Genomic DNA, 11,598 nt, shown 5'->3' with positions numbered 1-11,598 from the left:
GAGTTCTATGATATCAGTGGTTAATGTGTTTGGCCATTTTAGTGCATATTTATAATAACGCAGCAAATTTCCAATGTTTTATTATCGAAAACTGTTTTTCGCGTTTTTCTTGAGTTGAAGTTTTGATTGAGTACGACTTATTGGGACCACCGCCAAATCAAGTGCCTTCGGACTAGGACATTCAAACTCGCAGTTAGCATTCAAAAGATAATGATGGTGTGCGAAATATTTCTGGGTTTTTTAGGAAAATGCTTTGTCACAGAATAATAGTATGTTAAAGGTGCCAAGTGTGGAGTAATTAGGGGACCAAAAACAAACCTGCGTAGAAATCGGAAGAATAGGTCTTTTGACTATGGAAGACGCATTTCAATAGACTTGATTACAGACAATGCCTTGCCCAAATTTCACCCGGAAATTCCCTCATTGTACTCTCGCAATCGCAGACTTGGTCATTTTTACAAAAAGTTTTGCCATTTTTGCGGTCACGTAGTAATTATGTAAACATTGACTCTCCAGATTGTGCCAACGTGTCCCTCTATACTTAGGCTTTTGAAATATATAAGCTAAATTACGGTTCTGAATGAGATAATAGACAGAGAATGCTTTAATCAGAAACGTCATCAAACCCTTCTCGCTACCTTAACACATTGTGTATCATGTTTTGGACAACAATGAGGCCTCTCATGTCCCCCGGGGTCCTCGGATCTCACTTAAAACTAGAATTGTGGTAATACCTTTGCTATATGCCATTAAAAGGTGGCGCACTAACCAGTGAGACGCGTTATAACTGTTGAATTGCGTGTATCTTTGAAATGTGTGTATCTGTCAAATTGGGGGCGCCCGAGGCTGAAATGGGCCTCCAACGAAAATGTGTAAATTTTTCACACTTTACGCGTTCTTCGAGGACGTGTCTCAGAATGGTGTCACGTGGTTAATAGGTCATTTGAAGCCATTCTATAGCACTTTAATCCGAGGACCCTGAAAATGTCCTCGCTAGCATTGAGACGTCCTCGGAGGCAGGTCAAATAACCTATCAACGTCCTCGAAGCATATAGTAATGCGAGTACGCGTGTGTGTGTGTGTGTGTGTGTGTGTGTGTGTGTGTGTGTGTGTGTGTGTGCGTGCGTGCGCGTGCGCGTGCGCGTGCGTGTGTGTGTGTGTGTGTGTGCGCGTGTGTGCGCGTGCGTGTGTGTGTGTGCGCGTGCGTGCGTGTGTGCGCGCGTGCGCGCGTGTGTATGTGTGTGCGCGTGTGCGCGCGCGTGCGCGCGTGTGTGCGTGTGTGTGTGTTGAAGGATGTATGTTAATGCATTTTTCTATCATTGACCGTTAACTCACGTACAGTAATAATAAACTGACGAGTAAACACGCAAACAGTAGTAATACTTTTTTTAATTCATTGACTCTCATATTTTACCACGGTTACTAAAAAAGTAACCTTGATTTCACCAAGAAATAATTGGTGTGATATTGGATGAACTAAAGTTTTGCATATAAATGACGCCCTCTAGTGGCAATGCGCTTTGGGTGTAACGTAAACTTGCATACGTGATATTGTCCTTTTTGATGTACGAATCGACGTCACAAAAATTAAAATATCTTTTACCGAATATCAGCAGACGAACATGTTTATAGTTGGCGCCATAACAAAAGCAGGCGTTATTCTGCATCCTACTCACACGACTTCCGGCAAAGTGTTATATGGGTAATACCAGAGGTACATTACTTGCGGTTTGCAACTCGCATAGTACTGTATGGTGATATCATGTCAAGATCCCATTCAAGTCTCTTCTCGTAGATAGCGAGACTGAGGCTACGACCTTCTGACATGACGCATATCAATGTTCAAGGTTTGTAATGAAAAAAAATAAACTTTTCTTGTCACTATCATAGTGAAAAATGTAATACATCGAAAATGTACAGAAAATATAGTTCTCGTAATCCGTCATATCGCGGGCAGCTATTTTGATCCACCTGGACATCCCAGTATCCTAGTTACCTCGGGCATGCGCATTCGCATTTTTTCTGAGTTGGAACGTTTATACGAGAGCGAGATTGTGACGGGATCTTGGTATCATGTCACCGTAGTTACAAACCCCAAGTAATGTACCTCTGGTAATACAAAGACGTCGATCAATGAATTGTATTGTGAGTTTTTACTATATCCTAGATGACAAACGACTGCACAACAAAACACAGTTGTCAATGGGCAATTTCCTGTTCACTGCGAGATCCCGCGTTACGCGTGAAATCGAACGTAAAAACAGGACAAACATAGCGTCATAGTGGCGACAAACATCGCGTGGGATTCGACAAAGGCAAAAGTATGTTGGGGATATTTCTGATATTTCCATGCTTGATAATGTGTCGTACACATTTGATGATGGTCAATTTCAATGAAATAAGGGTATTCAAACGCAATATTCCCCTATAAAAGATAGTCCTTTTGATGTGAGCTACGAATTAACGAAATTCAAGTTCAAGATCAAATCGTTCGATTTTTGCGGCAGACGTTCGGCGCGCGTCTTTCATTCATCTCGCGAGATCTCGAAGTTGAACGGAAAATCTCCTACGTGTATTTGAATAACATTGCGTTCATACATGTACGTCATTTTAAACGCCACCAAAAAGCTTCGTTTTCAGAGGGCGCAACATGGAATTATCATGAATAATTCAGTTCATTAGCAAAAATGCAAAAATAATCAAAACATGTTTTTTAAGGAACAAAATTATATAAAATAATACAAGTGGAACTCAATATTTTGAATCACGAGCATCGATAGCGGCGATTTCTTCTTCCCAGTGTTCCTGCGGTTACTAACAGCGAAACTATTTTGTGCTGAAACGCGACAAGGTTTTGTAAGTTTTCAAAATACGTCACTTAGTCACGTGCCTTTGAGTCGGACTCCTGGTCCAGTGGAAAAATGGCGAGTACTAGTTACCTACGTCCCACTTGCCATTCACAAAGGACCGGTTTTAATTATAAACTAACGCTAGCTCCACGTTCATTTTAAATATAGTGTATTCATTGCTAGCCACATTCAGGATGAAAGTACCGAAACCGGATTCGTTTATGCGTCGTCTACTTAAGTGGTTTACAAAACTACTTACAGGGCGGTACAAAAATGAGGCGCTCATGAGGTTTAATCAGATAATTTCTGGGACGATTCTTGAAGGTCAACTGAAAGTCACGACAAGTTCAAAACTCACATTCACGCTTGCCAGTGTGAGTCAACATAGGGTTATAAAAAAATCACACAAATCTCTCGCATGCGTGGCGCGGCGACCAAAACAATAGGATTATTATTTAATTGAACAATTATATTTCTGCGTCTCTTAAAATTAAATGGCGGAGGTCGTCGCATCACGTATGTGTGTTGATAACTAATGATTTTCCCACAATTCCATGCGATGTATACTACCGCCGCTGATTTCTTCAATATCTTCCAATCCCCAGAGAAATTAACTAGTTAAATCTTGCTAACGTCTCAGTTTGTACTCATTTGTCTGCTGGTCCACTGGTTCAACATTCAAAGTCGCCATCTTTGTTCATGCGTGGCGCGACGACCACCGGCCTTTAAATTTCGTTTTGCAAAACAGGGAATTTTTCTGCAAAATATTCAAAGTCACCACTTTGTCTATATTGTACGCCCTTGTACGTTGTGAACAAACTTCGCATAGTGTTTTCAAAAGCTGCACCGGTCTTCACAACAGTCGCCGATAAGGATATCTATAACTAATGTTTACGTGTGACGTCAGTTAAATATTATTGCATAGAAAGTGGAGAAATAAAACAACGAGTTGGTTCAGAGTAAAGAATTGACGTAATTCCGTTTCCGCCACCTGTCAGTTTGATTTACCGATTGCACTGACGGTGTTTAGGGGTGGAGACCCATATCTCGCGAGTGCGTAGCGAGACGATCGCCGCCCTCTAAGGTGACTTGGCATTAAGCCCCGTATTTCTTTAAATTTCAAGTTGGCTTTCATTGTAAATTTCCAGTGACGCAATTCCAGATCCGCATCATATAGTCCGTCAAACTATGACGTCATATGTTTACATTTTAGTCAACAACCACAGGCTCGTGAACTGCTGCGATAACATTGCCCATAGGTTGTTTTATTAACGGAAACACATACATGCATATTTAATAATAACAGCAGCAAACAACGTCGTTATTATATATCCGATTGCGAACGACCGGTTCTCGCCAACCAGTCACTGCGCATGCGCACCCGCACAGAACGTAAACAAGTGGGAAGGCGAGAAGTTTCTCTAACCTGTCACCACGTGTCTTTTATAGTAAATGTGTATTTCCAATGTTAAAGCTTTGCACGCCCTTGTACGTTGTGAACAAACTTCGCAAAGTGTTTTCAAAAGCTGCACCGGCCTTCACAACTGGCCGCTGATAGGATATCTATAACTAATGTTTACGTGTGACGTCAGTTAAATATTATTGCATAGAAAGTGGAGAAATAAAACAACGAGTCGGTTCTGAGTAAATAATTGACGTAATTCCGTTTCCGCCACCTGTCAGTTTGATTTATCGATTGCACAGACGGTGTTTAGGGGTGGATCGTCGTTATTGCCGGGTCGAACACGAGACGTTACAAAAATATCACCCTCGCCTGCACCTCGAAACGATTGTAAAATTATTATTCCAGTATTTAGAGCGGGAGGGTCGTCACCTGCGTACGCGCGGGAACTGAGTCCCAGGCGACGATAGCAACACGCGCTAAAAGCGCAAAGACTCATGGGTTGTCGCGTGTTTGTAAACAATGACACGCTATGGCTATCTGACGCATGCGCAGGTGACGACTCCCTCGCTTTAGCGAAGTAAATTTGGGCTTACACTATTTATACGAACATTCATACAACTCTAGACACGATGTCACGTGGTTGTGACGAGTCTCATTACATTCGTATATTGTATGACGTGTTTTTTGTTTTTGTTTTTTATTTCATATATTGTATTTTAGTTGTTATATTTTTTATTATTGTTTTATTATTATTACAGACACCATATTTTGTGTTATTTTAACAATCTTACGTCAGTAAATAATAAATATGTGCCCATGTCATGAAAATCTTAGAAAAAATATTTACCTCTATTTTATCAGTTAAATCAGACTTCGTTTAATGCAGTTAACTTACCTGTACTCCAATTTCCGAAATTGTTATTCTACGCTTCTAAACATCGAGAAAATCTACTTAACCAGTTGTTGCTTTTAGATTCAATGATTATTTAAGGGTAATTTTCAGCAAAAAAAATCAATAACTGTTCATTTCAGTGGGACACAGATCTAAAATGGGAAACGTGTGGGTGGGCATTTCACAGGCACTTTAAATGACTGCTTTTATATGTATTTTTCTATTTTTGATGTGTTGTACCATAGGCCTGAAGCCGTTGTACTGATATATATCAGTTCTTTTTATTTAGATAATGGCAATTTTTTGGTCAGAGCGCCCTCTAGTATTGTGGAGAATCATGTTCATTTGGAATGCTCTGATTGGATGGAAGTTCAAGCCTAGCAAGGTGTGATAGAATTGGCCAGATTCAAATAAGCATGAACCACTAATTTGACAGGGAAGTGATACTTATAATGCAGCAAGCTGTTCTAATTGCTGTTGTGGTAGAGTTTTTCTATTTTCCTGTCAAATGCATTTATTGGTCCACTGAAAAATGAAAATAATGTTCCCTGTAACTTAGACTCTTATTGATCAAGGCATTTTAAAAATCATGGGTGTTAACTCCCCTCAAGTTATGACCCGTTGTCCCCTACAGAATAATGGTTGCATCTAATATTAAAATAAAGATGGCGGAGTATAGCGTTGATTCATCTCGTTCTACTCTGGATTACTTGGGGTCAATAAAGATCCTAGAAAGTTAGTATTTATATGCCTGTGTGTGTTTTTTTTTGTGTTTTTTTTTCACTGTCTTTGACTTTCCCAGTATGTTTGTTGCTGTTGACAACAATTCAGTCCTCTGCCAGGCTTCAGTCAATGTTTTTCTTCACTACCTACCCAACTCCTCGTCGGGCACTATGTAGCTGGTGTGATATATTTATCACAGACAGTAGGGCAATTGTCACATTTAGTGCTCCAAGAAAATATTCTCTGTCCATGTGTATTTATATAAATAGATGCAGTTTCTTTGGCTTGAATAACATTCACTGGCTTCGTACATACAGGTATACTGGTTTACCTGTTTCTAGTTGAAATATAGCCAATCTTATTAACCAAGACAGTTGGACATTTGCCACATGTCACAACACTCATTTCCAAGTGCCATAGCTTGAAACAAGTAGTCAAATCTGATATTGGCTGGAGCTTTAGTTTATATGGACATGGTAAATGGCAAACTAGATGGTCAGAAAGTAATAAAAATAATCACAGCTTTACTCCACCCACCCCACTATGAACTAAAAGGCTGTTTATAAGGCCATGTATGATGGTTTCATGTTACTTATGGAAAACAATTTTAATTATAAACTTCTATGCTCCTGTACCCAACCGTGGGGGTTCATCACACTAAACAACAGGTGTCACTATTACTAAGATAAATGTACTTTTTTTTCATTAAAATTACTGATATATATAAAATGCAGGTAAGGATGCAGTAATAGCGGCAATTTTACCTCAGTCTTTTATATCAATGGTTTCTATGGTAGAGATATTTTATGATATCTTATTTTTTATTGCGTCGTGACATGGGGTGAAAAATTATGGCGGTGTGCTTGTTTCTCGGGATATCGGAGGCTATCCTCGGGGCGGAGCTGCGTCACAAGACGTTCCGCGTTGCTAAGACGCGCACCTTTGTGTGTGTGTGTGTGTGTGTGTGCGCGCGTGCGTGCGCGCGCGCGCGCGCGCGTGTGTGTGTGTGTGTGTGTGTGTGTGTGTGTGTGTGTGTGTGTGTGTGTGTGTGTGTGTGTGTGTGTGTGTGTGTGTGTGTGTGTGTGTGTGTGTGCGCGTGCGTGTGTGTGTGTGTGCGCGCGTGCGTGCGTGTGTGTGTGCGCGTGCGTGCGTGTGTGCGCGCGTGCGCGCGTGTGTATGTGTGCGCGTGTGCGCGCGCGTGCGCGCGTGTGTGCGTGTGTGTGTGTGTTGAAGGATGTATGTTAATGCATTTTTCTATCATTGACCGTTAACTCACGTACAGTAATAATAAACTGACGAGTAAACACGCAAACAGTAGTAATACTTTTTTTAATTCATTGACTCTCATATTTTACCACGGTTACTAAAAAAGTAACCTTGATTTCACCAAGAAATAATTGGTGTGATATTGGATGAACTAAAGTTTTGCATATAAATGACGCCCTCTAGTGGCAATGCGCTTTGGGTGTAACGTAAACTTGCATACGTGATATTGTCCTTTTTGATGTACGAATCGACGTCACAAAAATTAAAATATCTTTTACCGAATATCAGCAGACGAACATGTTTATAGTTGGCGCCATAACAAAAGCAGGCGTTATTCTGCATCCTACTCACACTACTTCCGGCAAAGTGTTATATGGGTAATACCAGAGGTACATTACTTGCGGTTTGCAACTCGCATAGTACTGTATGGTGATATCATGTCAAGATCCCATTCAAGTCTCTTCTCGTAGATAGCGAGACTGAGGCTACGACCTTCTGACATGACGCATATCAATGTTCAAGGTTTGTAATGAAAAAAAATAAACTTTTCTTGTCACTATCATAGTGAAAAATGTAATACATCGAAAATGTACAGAAAATATAGTTCTCGTAATCCGTCATATCGTGGGCAGCTATTTTGATCCACCTGGACATCCCAGTATCCTAGTTACCTCGGGCATGCGCATTCGCATTTTTTCTGAGTTGGAACGTTTATACGAGAGCGAGATTGTGACGGGATCTTGGTATCATGTCACCGTAGTTACAAACCCCAAGTAATGTACCTCTGGTAATACAAAGACGTCGATCAATGAATTGTATTGTGAGTTTTTTACAATATTCTAGATGACAAACGACTGCACAACAAAACACAGTTGTCAATGGGCAATTTTCTGTTCACTGCGAGATCCCGCGTTACGCGTGAAATCGAACGTAAAAACAGGACAAACATAGCGTCGTAGTGGCGACAAACATCGCGTGGGATTCGACAAAGGCAAAAGTATGTTGGGGATATTTCTGATATTTCCATGCTTGATAATGTGTCGTACACATTTGATGATGGTCAATTTCAATGAAATAAGGGTATTCAAACGCAATATTCCCCTATAAAAGATAGTCCTTTTGATGTGAGCTACGAATTAACGAAATTCAAGTTCAAAATCAAATCGTTCGATTTTTGCGGCAGACGTTCGGCGCGCGTCTTTCATTCATCTCGCGAGATCTCGAAGTTGAACGGAAAATCTCCTACGTGTATTTGAATAACATTGCGTTCATACATGTACGTCATTTTAAACGCCACCAAAAAGCTTCGTTTCCATTTCCAGAGGGCGCAACATGGAATTATCATGAATAATTCACTTCATTAGCAAAAATGCAAAAATAATCAAAACATGTTTTTTTAAGGAACAAAATTATATAAAATAATACAAGTGGAACTCAATATTTTGAATCACGAGCATCGATAGCGGCGATTTCTCCTTCCCAGTGTTCCTGCGGTTACTAACAGCGAAACTATTTTGTGCTGAAACGCGACAAGGCTTTGTAAGTTTTCAAAATACGTCACTTAGTCACGTGCCTTTGAGTCGGAATCCTGGTACAGTGGAAAAATGGCGAGTACTAGTTACCTACATCCCACTTGCCATTCGCAAAGGACCGGTTTTAATTATTAACCAACGCTAGCTCCACGTTCATTTTAAATATAGTGTATTGATTGCTAGCCACATCCAGGATGAAAGTACCGAAACCGGATTCGTTTATGCGTCGTCTGCTTAAAGGGGAACCGCTCAATCCCATGGATTGCACCAAAGAATCATGGGACACTATTGTTTATGTTGTTTACAATGTTAATCTATCTTTTGTTATCCATTGTTATTTTAATCCAGAAAGCAAATTTGTTGTAAAATTAATCTTAACTGGAAGGTGCCCCTTTAAGTGGTTTACAAAACTACTTAGAGCCTGAGGGCGGTACAAAAATGAGGCGCTCATGAGGTTTAATCAGATAATTTCTGGGACGATTCTTGAAGGTCAACTGAAAGTCGCGACAAGTTCAAAACTCACATTCACGCTTGCCAGTGTGAGTCAACATAGGGTTATAAGAAAATCACACAAATCTCGCGCATGCCTGGCGCGGCGACCAAAACACTAGGATTATTTTATTTTATTTCTGCGTCTCTTAAAATTAAATGGCGGAGGTCGTCGCATCACGGGTGTGTGTTGATAACTAATGATTTTCCCACAATTCCATGCGATGTATACTACCGCCGCTGATTTCTTCAATATCTTCCAATCCCCAGCGAAATAAACTAGTTAAATCTTGGTAACGTCTCAGTTTGTACTCATTTGTCTGCTGATCCACTGGTTCATTATTCAAAGTCACCATCTTTGTCTATATTGTACGCCCTTGTACGTTGTGAACAAACGTCGCAAAGTGTTTTCAAAAGCTGCACCGGCCTTCACAACTGGTCGCTGATAAGGATATCTATAACTAATGTTTACGTGTGACGTCAGTTAAATATTATTGCATAGAAAGTGGAGAAATAAAACAACGAGTCGGTTCTGAGTAAAGAATTGACGTAATTCCGTTTCCGCCACCTGTCAGTTTGATTTATCGATTGCACAGACGGTGTTTAGGGGTGGATCGTCGTTATTGCCGGGTCGAACACGAGACGTTACAAAAATATCACCCTCGCCTGCGCCTCGAAACGATTGTAAAATTATTATTCCAGTATTTAGAGCGGGAGGGTCGTCACCTGCGTACGCGCGGGAACTGAGTCCCAGGCGACGATAGCAACACGCGCTAACAGCGCAAAGACTCATGGGTTGTCGCGTGTTTGTAAACAATGACACGCTATGGCTATCTGACGCATGCGCAGGTGACGACTCCCTCGCTTTAGCGAAGTAAATTTGGGCTTACACTATTTATACGAACATTCATACAACTCTAGACACGATGTCACGTAGTCTCATTACATTCGTATATTGTATGACGTGTTTTTTGTTTTTGTTTTTTATTTCATATATTGTATTTTAGTTGTTATATTTTTTATTATTGTTTTATTATTATTACAGACACCATATTTTGTGTTATTTTAACAATCTTACGTCAGTAAATAATAAATATGTGCCCATGTCATGAAAATCTTAGAAAAAATATTTACCTCTATTTTATCAGTTAAATCAGACTTCGTTTAATGCAGTTAACTTACCTGTACTCCAATTTCCGAAATTGTTATTCTACGCTTCTAAACATCGAGAAAATCTACTTAACCAGTTGTTGCTTTTAGATTCAATGATTATTTAAGGGTAATCATTTTCAGCAAAAAAAAATCAATAACTGTTCATTTCAGTGGGACACAGATCTAAAATGGGAAACGTGTGGGTGGGCATTTCACAGGCACTTTAAATGACTGCCTTTATATGTATTTTTCTATTTTTGATGTGTTGTACCATAGGCCTGAAGCCGTTGTACTGAATAAATTCATATATATAATATATATATATATATATATATATATATATATATATATATATATATATATATATATATATATATATATATATATATATATATATATATATATATATATATATATATATATATATATATCAGTTCTTTTTATTTAGATAATGGCAATTTTTTGGTCAGAGCGCCCTCTAGTATTGTGGAGAATCATGTTCATTTGGAATGCTCTGATTGGATGGAAGTTCAAGCCTAGCAAGGTGTGATAGAATTGGCCTGTTATTGTTCAGATTCAAATAAGCATGAACCACTAATTTGACAGGGAAATGATACTTATAATGCAGCAAGCTGTTCTAATTGCTGTTGTGGTAGAGTTTTTCTATTTTCCTGTCAAATGCATTTATTGGTCCACTGAAAAATGAAAATAATGTTCCCTGTAACTTAGACTCTTATTGATCAAGGCATTTTAAAAATCATGGGTGTTAACTCCCCTCAAGTTATGACCCGTTGTCCCCTACAGAATAATGGTTGCATCTAATATTAAAATAAAGATGGCGGAGTATAGCGTTGATTCATTTCGTTCTACTCTGGATTACTTGGGGTCAATAAAGATCCTAGAAAGTTAGTATTTATATGCCTGTGTGTGTTTTTTTTTTGTGTTTTTTTTCACTGTCTTTGACTTTCCCAGTATGTTTGTTGCTGTTGACAACAATTCAGTCCTCTGCCAGGCTTCAGTCAATGTTTTTCTTCACTACCTACCCAACTCCTCGTCGGGCACTATGTAGCTGGTGTGATATATTTATCACAGACAGTAGGGCAATTGTCACATTTAGTGCTCCAAGAAAATATTCTCTGTCCATGTGTATTTATATAAATAGATGCAGTTTCTTTGGCTTGAATAACATTCACTGGCTTCGTACATACAGGTATACTGGTTTACCTGTTTCTAGTTGAAATATAGCCAATCTTATTAACCAAGACAGTTGGACATTTGCCACATGTCACA

The sequence above is a fragment of the Saccoglossus kowalevskii genome, chromosome 20 (assembly GCF_978046115.1).
Source record: "Saccoglossus kowalevskii chromosome 20, keSacKowa6.1, whole genome shotgun sequence".
NCBI classification, from domain to species: Eukaryota; Metazoa; Hemichordata; class Enteropneusta; family Harrimaniidae; genus Saccoglossus; species Saccoglossus kowalevskii.
The sequence above is the reverse complement of the archived record's forward strand: the minus strand, read 5'-3'. Positions refer to the sequence as shown.